The following is an 11,175-nucleotide window of genomic DNA, read 5'->3' as shown; positions in this document are numbered from 1 at the left end:
TCAACGCGCTCCTCAGCAGAGATGAGCTTCCCATCGCGGCTGATTAACATGCGTCAAATTCTCCATGTTCACCGAACTGAGGTTCTGGTGTCAGAGGACGAGTGCATCAAATGTCAAGAAGCCAAAACAGAAGTGAATGAGTTTGAATCACAGACAGATCCTCTCTTGGTTTTTATAAACATCACAGACGGGCCAGGTCGGGTTTGATGAGTGTGAGCGGCCGACTGCAGCAGATTCACAAAGTTTGTGGTGTTTGAGCTTCTCTGAGTTCAGGGTCGTGACAACATAGATGTTCAGGTCAAGGTCCGGTCTCTTGTTTAATACTTCAGTCCCTCAGTCAGGGTCAGAACATCAGTTCATACTGTGATATGTCCTCGAAGATACTATACAAGTTATAAACTATCGGTTCCAGGCCAAGGCAAAGTGTCACGTTAGTCTTCTGTGGCCTTTAGGGGAAATACTGCAGTACTACTTTTATAATACTGCTTTTACCAAGATTTCTTATGTCTTTGTGTTTAATTTTCATGTTTCTATGTTTGCAAAACACTTAGTAAACTTGTTTTAGAAAATTAATAAAGTTGAATTATGATTATTTTAACATACAGAGTTCAGTACCACACTCTGGAATATTCACCCAAATATAAACACTCAAATCTAGAGAAAAGTTTCAAAGTTCAAAAAGAGAAGTTGTCTCATCTGCTGGACGTGGGAACAAACAAACCCAGATCCCAGGAATCAGCAGGCGGATCGCTCTTTGGCAGGAAGCGATCACGAGAGACGAGATGGTTCAGAGACGGAGACGTTCAAACAGAGAGAGGAGATCAGACGGAGCATTAGATCAACATGGTTCAGACTCAGACTTACAGAGACTCAGGCCAGCGCTCATCAGATCCAGTGCCCAGGGGCTGGTGAGGAGACTCGGGCTCAGACGGGGTCGGCTGAAGGACAGATGGAGATTCACAGATATTCAGAAGAGACGCAGTACTTCCAGTGGCAGTTAACAATATTTACAGTAGTACTTCCAGTGGCAGTTAACAATATTTACAGTAGTACTTCCAGAAAACAGCAGAACCCATTTTGTGTGCTCAAAATAACCAAATTGCATTATTTATCATCACTTTCAAATTCCAATAAATGTTTCTTCAAGTGTCAGTTTGAAGTGTCGGGCTGTGAGACTTGAGAGGAGCCTGAGCAGCGCGTTCGGAAAGAGGCTCGGTGATTAGGCTGCTCACTATTTGCATAATGACAGAATCCAGTCACTTCTCATCTGCAGCCACAGAAACTGCAGGTTCACTGTGATTTCACAGCTTCCTCATCACAGCCAGGGAAACTTCACTTCATCGCTTTTAACTGTTTTCTATAAAGACGATAAATACCAGGCACAGTATTTCCCAGGATATACTTAGCTACCTGATGGTAGATAAAACTGACGGCCTGAAAGAGACAGAAAATGTACCTGGAACCTGTCTTCTGTGTACTGACCAGCAGGGGGCGACTCCTCTGGTAGTTTCTATAGAAGTCTATAGAAAGTGACTTCTCACTTTATAACGTCAGTGAACATTCAGGAGTTTCTGTCTCAGTCTCTAGTTTCAAGTCTTCTTCAAACAGCTGATGTTCATTTAGTGAATTATGATCATTTAGAGTCAAACAGACCATAAAGCACCAGATGTACTGGGGGGGATACCACAGTGTGATTGACAGCTAGTACCGTCCAATGGGTGCAAGTGTAGGTGGGCGTGCAGTTAGGCTCCACCCCCTGCTCCTCCATACATGGTTACTTCTGGTTTTAAAAAACCAAGATGGTGACGTCATGGCACGCCGTCACATGCACGCCGCCATGATGACAGATCACCGTGAGGTTCATATTTCAAAGTGGTTCATGTTGAATCCACAGAATCTCTGTTGTTGTGTTTCTGATGCTTCCACCTTCACTCTCCGCGTGAACGAGTTAAATTTCGTGATTCACCTGCTCGGCTCATTCTCATTCCGCCTCGCTCTCCGTCTCGTGGTGCGTGGCGTTCGTTGACAAGCCGAGCAGAACGCCAAAGGTCGGCGTCGCTCTCTCTGCCTCCGAGTGGGAGAAGCTCTCCCTCCCTGAACTAGATTACACCATAAATCAGCAGCTTGCGTTATAAGCCAGCCAGTAATCCAGCCAGGAGGGAGGCTGTTTGTGTGGCTGTTCTGAGCGTGGAACAGCGACTGCTTGTCTGTGACCACGGAGGTTCTCTTGTGTGTGTGTTTCTATCAGACTTATTATTGAAGTATATTTTATTATAACACTATGAGGTATGAACATCGGTGGGTGTAAAGTAAACTGGTGAGGTCTGGTGCAAACTAGAGGATTTTTCAACTCTTTAACAATTTTAAAAACACAGACATAATGAAAGATTGAACCCATTTTTAACTTTGTAATCATGAGAACACACAAACTGGAGGATTTGGTCAGAACGCGGGACCACACAGAAACTCCTTTGATCAGACATCACTTAAGAGGAACAGCAAACATGGATGAGGATCAAAGTCGTCATTTAGCTCCGTTTTGCAGCGAAAACTAAGGAAGAGAAAAAACTACGGATGAAGTAATGGCGGAGAAAGAAGCCTTATTGGTCAATTATTGTAAATATCAAATATGTTTGAGATCGGGGAGGCTCGTCACAATTAAGATTATTTTATCATTTTGTACAACTCAGGATTATTTGGGAAGATAATTGGAACGCCCCCTTCCCGATAGTCGCAAGGGTCAAAAATCTATTTCTATATCTATATTCATATTATCCTTAAGTCTGCACCAGTCCTAAGCTCTGATGTAGAACTCCGCCTCCTTTAGTCTTTTAAAAAGATTAAGATCCACATTTTAACGTGTAAAATCTGCATTTAAACATCTGCATTTAATTTGTGGACATGCTTCGATGCATTATTACAAACTCCCCCTCGGCCTCGACACGTTTCTCACATGCAAACTTGTGACCAGTTCATTTCAGCTGCAGGATTTTGACTACATGTTTTAATGATGCATATTTGTTAATCTTTGGTTCTGATCGTGATCATCAACCTCCTCCATCCCCTGTTTCTTTAATGTTTGAAATAATCAGAAATCTAGTTACAGAGCTTGTGGTCTCATGGATTTAGATTTTAATACATTTCATTAAAGCCAGTTTGAATAATAAAGAGAATCTAAGTCGAACTGATCATGTTTTACTCGGCTCTGTACAAAGGAAGACAAACTACAGAAGTGGACCCGGAGTCGGGGATGAAAAACAAATCATTCATAACAGAGACTTGTTTTCCCAAGGTGCAGCCATGAGGAAAATTCAGGAAACTGAAGAAACGAGTGAAAATCCAAGCTGAAGTGAGAAGGTTTTCAAAGTTATCAGATATCCTCATCCTGCTCGTGAAGCTGCACCTCTCCTCCACCGGCGCGTCGCACTTTGAAACGACGGATCTGTGGCGTCCGACTGTCGCTCGTAATTCTGCGAGCGCTGGAACGACATCACAGTAAATTAAAGAAATCTGCTGCGCCGCACTTTTCTGTGTGGTCGTAATGTAATTACAATAAAATACTGCTTGATGTGTTCCGATGGCAGAATTTTAATCAAGCAATTAGAGTTTGATTTCTGCAGATGAAATGGCCGCGTCTCTAACAAGTTGGATTAATAACAGTCGCACTTATCAACCGTCTCGGCGCAGAGAGTTAAAACAGTCGGAGAGTTTCTGACGCTGCGATGCACCAGGAGAGGAAACGGAGACGAGAACAAACAACAGTGATAACGGATCGTGATTCATTTATGACACAAAAGAGGTAATATTTAATAGTTAAGGCAAACAGATATCACTGCGGCTTAATGAGGAGCCGGCAGCTCTGGCCTCATAGGAAATGAATATTCATTAATACGATTATCACAGAATATGAAAGGATGGAACAGACATTTCTTGTTGAACTCATTATGTCTGAACAGAGGGACAGAGGAGCGGCCGGGCCACGTGGTCGTGGACGGCGGTTAGAGAGCTGGTGAGGAGGCTGTCAGCTAACAGTCGAGCAGCTCCAGTGGTCGAATGCTTCGGTTTCTGATGATTGTTGTTGAGATTATTGTGTTCTCAGGATTTTGAGTGATTCCAGCGCAGATCACACTGAGGCTGGACTCAGATCAGATCACAGCTTCATTCGGTTTAAAATTCAAACTGCGAGATCTAAAGAAATTAGATTTCAGTGATTGTAAGAAGAAATTAAATTTATTACTTGAGCTCGACTGATATGTGATATTAGGGAGAAACACATTTCTGCTTCATCGACCGTGATGTTTGAAACCTGTGAATGATTCCTAAGATGTCCTAATGATTAAGAATTTGAGTTTTGATATTTTACAGTTTAACAATGAACATCGATTAAATAACTATAAATAAAATACAACCAAATCTAAAGAGGTACGTCACATAAAATATAAACATAATGCTCATCGTCACTCGTAGTTTAACATCAGTCTTTTCAATGTGAGTAAATCTGGGATCAGACGACAGGAAGTTCAACGTTCAGACGTCAGCTGGTTTCTACTGTCCACGGAGTTAAAACCTCACCTGAGGAAAACATGACCCGTGTTGTCCACGTCTCTGTCTCCACTTTCCGATGCAACTGATTTGTGTCACACACACGGAAGTGAATGCTCCTCGAGCTTTTCTACTACTGACTGGAAACAAAGGTTTAAACGAGTGAAGACGAGGAAAGTTTCCTCAACCTTTGAGTTGTGCTCGTACAAGTTTTCAGAGGTTCTGAGGCTTCATACGAACTCAGTAGAAACAGATGAAAACAACATAATGAGGTGAAGCTCAATGAGCTGGAAAATCAATCCAGGGATCAAATTACAAAATTAATGTGAGGTAAAGAAAACATAATGTTCAATTAATCTGCAGCTTAACAAAGATCAGAGTGTTCAAGCCGACAAGCTCCACATCGTGACGTGTTGAAACTTCTTCTTCGTGTTCTATGGTCGTTTTGAACTATTGGGCACACTGCCCCCCCACACTACTTCCTGTGACATAACTCCCTTACGTCTGTATTGTGCCTATCCGTATGTTTTCAGAAGATGTAATATGATAAATGCAGTGAACTAACAGATGGTGCCGTCCATTTCCGTCTCCAAAGTTGAGCACATATGAGCCTCAAGTCTTTTATTTTCTTACTTTGCATTCTTTGGTGTCAGTTCTTTCTCGTCGTCCTCTCGTACACAAAAGAACAAGCACCTGCAAAGTATAATTACTTGCAGTCCCTCGTCCCCTCCTCGCTGCCGCTCATCACAGCAGAGCGCTAACGTCTAATCACGACCTCCAAACGTTTCATCCCGGTGCCGCTTTAATTGTTTTGCCTTCACCTGCCAACGGGGAAACTTTCTTTGAAAGTTCTCAAAGACTTTGTGGGTAAAAAGTTGAGAAGAGCACAGACGCATCATTTTTACCATCACTTCAATGACCTTTCTGTCTCATCAGGCGGCGTGCGGGAGGACATCGTCAGGAGGTTCACGGGAGACAGGATGACATTCAACAGCAGGCCGGTGGTGGATTTCCTGTGATATTGCTACAGCGTTGGTGAGTGTCTGTCAATCCAGTCACACATTGTGGATATAGAACGAAATGACAAAGAAAGGAAGCTCGGAATCTGTGGTTTCCATCGACTCGCCCTAAGGTTTCAGTTCGGGTGGTGATTAGATATGAAGCAAAGAGCTGCTATAACAATTAGCTCTGCACAATAACTAACTGTTCACATGTAGATGACACAGCTTGACGTTTCTTTCCCGGTTTGCAGAGAACAAACTTAACTTTGTAGTAAATCACAAATTAAACCTTTGAGCTCCTTTTAAACAGCTTCACGTGTGTTTCCGGCCGAGATGCAGATTCCTGTGGTTTAAACATGGTACCTGGGCTCATTCATCCATCTACGCCCACTTAACCTCTGCAGGGGGACGAGGGGCCGGAGCCCGAGTGCTGCTGTTGGTGTTTATTGAGGGACACTGGCCAACATGGCCGTTAATGTGCCATTACAACGCCGGCTAATGATAATACGAGTGGGTGACTGTTCTCGGGTTAGTTATTTATTGTCTGTGCACAGTATTTATAGCACATGGGTCCGTTATATAAAAGAGATAATGCTCTTCATCGTAGCTGTGTGTTGGTGCAGCTGCAGGAAGAAGCAGAGGTGCATTGTGGGTGTAAAGTGGAGGATTCAAGTTATTTTAGCTTCTGTTTTTTAACTTTGGTTCGAGAAGAATCTCTAGAGGCAGAGATGTGCCCGTTCAGTTTGAAAATGCAAAGTGCAGAAGCAGCAAGTGCCACTTTCCTCTCGGTCTTATTTTAAACACGAGCACCATCGAGTGAGGTGCTTCACCTGCAGCTGCTCCGCAGGACGAACCCAGACGTTGTGGCTGAGCTGAAGAAGGAACACAAGGAAAAGCTCTGGATTAAACAGGGGAGAGGGGGGGGGGGGGGGGGGGGGTGAGGAGTTTCTCTCCAGGCCTCTTTCTGCTCCTCCCTCACATCTGCTGCAGAGAATCACCTCGTATCAAACATCTATTAGTAAATGAGCACAGCCAGCGACACATTAACAGCTGGAATCAAGTTTAAAAGGGGCATTAAAGAAGATTTGATCTCAACCGAATATGTATTTATCATTTACTATTTGCTTCACAGATTTAGTAACTCGGTATGGAGGACGCTCTGGACCTAGACCCCGTGGAGCGAGTGTAGATGAACTGGGAGGTGGGAATTAAGAAACCTGGGAGTTCAATTCACTGAGTTGTGTCTCAGTTCAGGGGCTGAATCTAAAGACGTCTGTTCAACCCCCAGCAACGAATCCTCCAATGGGTGGATCCGCTCAGGCCAGGGCTCTGTTGCTAGGCGACAGTGGCAATAACAATAATAATAACTTGTATTTTATATAGCACCTTTCAACACAACCTTCACAAAGTGCTTCACAACAGGACAAATAAAAACAAAGGCGACAAGTAAATTAATACAATGCAATTTTATAATGATGAGTTTAATAGTCAAACATATTATCTTCAGACATTAACTGCTCATTTATTTATATTATTTATATTATCTCTTTTGCTCGGTAGATTTTCGGCTGTTCGTTATGACCCCAAATCAAAGTGAACTTCCTCTTTTCAACTCGTCGTTCGTCTCTGAGTTCTGAAGAACCGGAGTGAGACGGTTTCCAGCAGCCGTCGTATTTCACTGCATCTCGTCAGCCTGTGACTCGCTGTCGCCCTGTTTTAGGGTTGTTGTACTTCACTTTGTCTTTTTCTATTTTGGTTTGGAAAGCGTCGCTGCAGTAAAGTGGGAGGGCGCCAGCGCAGGTCACTCGTATACACACACACGCACACACACACAACTGCATATAAATCAAGCCGACACAACCTCATGGGATCACACATATGCCTTTATACACACTCAGACTCACACTGATGGCTTTCTGTGAGATTCACTGCGGCTGTAAAATGATCTGGTGAAAGAGTGGAGGGGGGCTTCAGCTCTGGAGGGTTCATTAACCGACGCACACAACCACACACACACACACACACACACACACACACACACACACACACACACAGGGCATAAAGTGACCCCTGGAAGGAATTCATTCATTTTTATTCCCCCTCTCACCTCACGACTGTTTATTTGTTTTTTCCGGCCCATTAGCTGAGCAGCTTCTCGGGCCTCTGTCCTTTCCCAGGGTCCGTCTCGTCTCTACACTCTGGAGCGTGCGGCGTCTCTTCATGAACGGCGTCTCTTCACGGGACGGTCCACTAGACCCGGCTGTAAAAATAAGACGGTGAAAAAACCGCCTGAAGTCAGTTCTCAGCGTTACTTAGGTCAGACGTAATGTGAGACGAGCGTCGTCAAATCTTTTACTGTTGATTAATCTTCAGTCCAACCTGAGGTTTGAACAAAGGATGGAGAAACGACACCAGAGGGAAAAGCTGCTGGACGATGACTTTACGAACAAACGCGGTCGCTAAGAGAAGTCCGAATAAACTTATAAATAAAAACGTATTGTTGTTTTTAGCTGTAAAAGTGACGCTTCCCGGTCGGCTCGCTCTCATTGGCTCTCGTGGATTTGTGCTCAGTTTCCCGTCAGAGTCGACCATGTGTCATTTCTGCCTCAGCTCATGTTCAGCCGTGTGTGTTCAACAAGAGCCAAACACAATAATCACACTAACCATTCATCTTTCTCTCCCTCCTGTCGGCTCATTTCTAATTCCTCCCTGTCACCAATCCACACTCCCACATTCATCCCTCCCTTCTTCGCGCGGCGCGACGTGCAACACGGCGATTTCTATCATTTTAATGATGCTTTATTGTGCTGGAGGCGGGAGGAAGAGAAAAGCGGCGGATTAGGAAGCGAACGGAGAGAAAACGTTCTGTGGAGCTGCTGCGTTAACGTGACAGAGGCTGATAGCAGAGCACAAAGGATCTAATGTGGATTCACAATGGGTGCGTTAATAAAAAGAAAAACACGAACAAGAAAGAAAAATAAAAGAAAATAATGTGTTTAATTAATTATTAGCGACGGTAAACAGAAGTTGAATCATGAATCTTAATGTTCCAGATTCAGGCAAAATGCTAATTAGCATCTGGAGTCACATAAATCTTAAAAAACGCATATGACTAATACAGCTTAAAAAAAAATAGCTGAAATAACAGATCTTCTTATAATAGCTCCCAAAAGAGACGCCAAATGATCTAGATCGCCCCCTGGTGGCAGGCTGTCGTTAATCCATGCTTCCGTTATGTTCGCAGATGGGACATCGATCAAACTGGAATTTTTCAAGAACACATTCTATGATGATGATGTTTGTTCAAGCGTTCATGTTCATTTGATGATATGAAAACGTGCTGAGACATCATGATTGACAGCTGAGTCTGGTGTTAGCTGCTTCTCTGGATCGCTACAGCGCAGACTCAAGAACAAGATGGCGGCACCGTCTCCCAGATACTTGAGCTTTGTTTTTGTACGATGGGAGGAAATGGAGACTTTTAATTAGTTCCCGTTATGTCGTCTCAAATTGTCTTTTAATGAACATATCTGGCAAGTTGCTAAATTATACTGTAGGTGTCATTGTAGGTGGTAATATTTAAGATCCTTCGCCAAATTTGGAGATCAGGGCTTGAACACTCGTCTTCACCGCCCTGAACTTGTCCCTGGACCAGTTTTCTGCGCCTTGTGTGGAATAAAAACTGCGGCATTTTATTCCCGGGAAGAAATGTTTTAGAATTCCACTAAACGCACGTTCAGCAAAGAAAGTGTGATTTCTGGATGACCGGGACCCGATGGGGCCCAGGTTAGGATTTTGTCTGTGAGTTTCCTCCTGCTGCAGTGACGCAGTCCAGATGGTCTCACTGTGAATAAGGGATGAAGTACAGTTTGTGGGTGGTGCTCCTGATTATACTCTGTGCAGCAGTTTCCTGTCAATGAAGCTGGTTGTCAGCTCGATGTTGAGACTCTTGTGAATCTGTGTTTTTAAGACTTGAAAAAGGGGGAAAGAGTCTCTGCAGTTGTACGACGAGAGGTTTGAGATCAATAATAATCTCGTCGACTTTATAGATATTTAAACGATTGTACTTTTCCTCCGGTTGTCGCAGCAGGTGCTCGGTGTGTCGACCTTGTTCCGCTGGGTTTACGGTCTCGTCCTGTATTTTCATGTCAGCATATTCATAGCTTGCAGTGAACCATCTGTGAACCCGCTCTGTGCCAGGACAACTTTCTGCCCCCGGTGACGTGAGCCAAGTTTGACCAACGCTGCGTCCTTTTGCAAATATATGTGCATATATAGAGGAGTTTGGGGGGGGGGGGATGAAACCAGGCACATTGCAGAGAGGAAGAGAAAATGGATTTTACCTGCATCTCTGCCGCAGGAATGAAAAGTAAAAGCTCATATAGAGTAAAAAGAGCATTTATGATTAGTCGAGCTTCATTGAGGGTTAAAAGAAAAGTCCCTGACCGCGGCCAGCGAACAATGCAGGGATTCAATAGACTGGGATTCAGCAATTTGTTCCCATCAGCGAGAAATAAAAGCAAAGCAGAACTGACAGTCAAGCTGTGACAGCTTTGAGGAAATGTGTTCGAGGCCGAGAGGACTCGTGGGTGAAGTGCGAGTCAAACCTGCTTGCACTCAATTTAACCAGGTTTAATTATTCAAATGGATGAAATCTTTCCGTGTCAGCTCGGACGTTTTCTTTCGCTTTTCGCTACGTGATTCTGTCTGAAAGAGAATCGTGAGGGTTCCTATGATTCGAGACAGAATTCTGCTGCAGGATCTTGTTTTTGAGTGACGACGACTAACGTTGACTTTAAGGTGCTGATAGTGTTGACACGGCTTAAGAAGGTGTGTAATGGCTTCTCTTTAAACGTATGTAACCCACTAGAGGAAAGAAACGTACAATAAATATATGTCTCCTTCAAATATTTACTGTCACTTCTCCTCTGTAAAACCGGAACAAAGCAGATTTGAGAATTGCTCCAGTTTAAACAGATTTTCAACGAGCTGGCGTCAGTTCAGCCTCGTCTCCGTATCTCAGACTCACAAACAGTGTTTATCTGTAAAGCCTCATCGTTCCCTCTCGGATGTTTCCACGGAAACTTGGTGAAAAAGAGGGATGTTGCTGTAAAATATCATTTTTTTTATTGTTAAAGAGAATATTTCTGATGTAGATGTAGATTTAAGGCTAAAATGTTGCCCATAGTTTTGGGTTTTCTTTGATTTTAACTATTCACAAGTCACTTTTCTGTGTTTTTCTTCTTGCGGAATCCAAAAACCAGAAGAATCCATTTTAGTCGAATCAGACTGAGTTCACTGACGGGCTGAATATGACATTTTATGATGCACTAAATCTTTTCTGCAAGAAAATGTAATTAGATTATTGTTGGATTCATGTGTTAGACGAGGAAAGAGGGTTTCTGATCCACAGTGTTCAGGGCAGAGATGAGGATTCAGGCCAGGTAGGAGCGAAGGCCCTTGTTGCTCTCGGCCCAGTTCAGGGGAAGAAGACAAGAAGAAGAGAAACAAGAAAAGAGGAGGTGTTGAAACTCGGAGGCCAAATGCTGCTGTCGGTTCTTTTCAGGAGGTGGAGATCAGGGCAGAGGAAAGAACGAGGATTAAAAAGAGATGATGGAGGAACAACAGTTTT

The 11,175-nt window shown here is 43.5% G+C and overlaps 1 protein-coding gene across 1 annotated transcript in view; it reads left to right on the top strand.

The window, feature by feature from the left end:
- The window catches only part of sgcd (sarcoglycan, delta (dystrophin-associated glycoprotein)), a 200,941-nt gene that overhangs the window by 57,901 nt on the left and 131,865 nt on the right, over positions 1-11,175 (top strand). The window contains exon 2 of the mRNA XM_034607496.1: positions 5,479-5,577. The gene's annotated coding sequence lies outside the window, so the exon portion shown is untranslated. The remainder of the gene's footprint in view (positions 1-5,478; positions 5,578-11,175) is intronic.

Source organism: Hippoglossus hippoglossus, chromosome 14 (genome assembly GCF_009819705.1).
Source record: "Hippoglossus hippoglossus isolate fHipHip1 chromosome 14, fHipHip1.pri, whole genome shotgun sequence".
In the NCBI taxonomy this organism is placed as follows: domain Eukaryota; kingdom Metazoa; phylum Chordata; class Actinopteri; order Pleuronectiformes; family Pleuronectidae; genus Hippoglossus; species Hippoglossus hippoglossus.
Note: the sequence above shows the minus strand (reverse complement) of the source record. Positions and strands in the feature narration are given on the sequence as shown.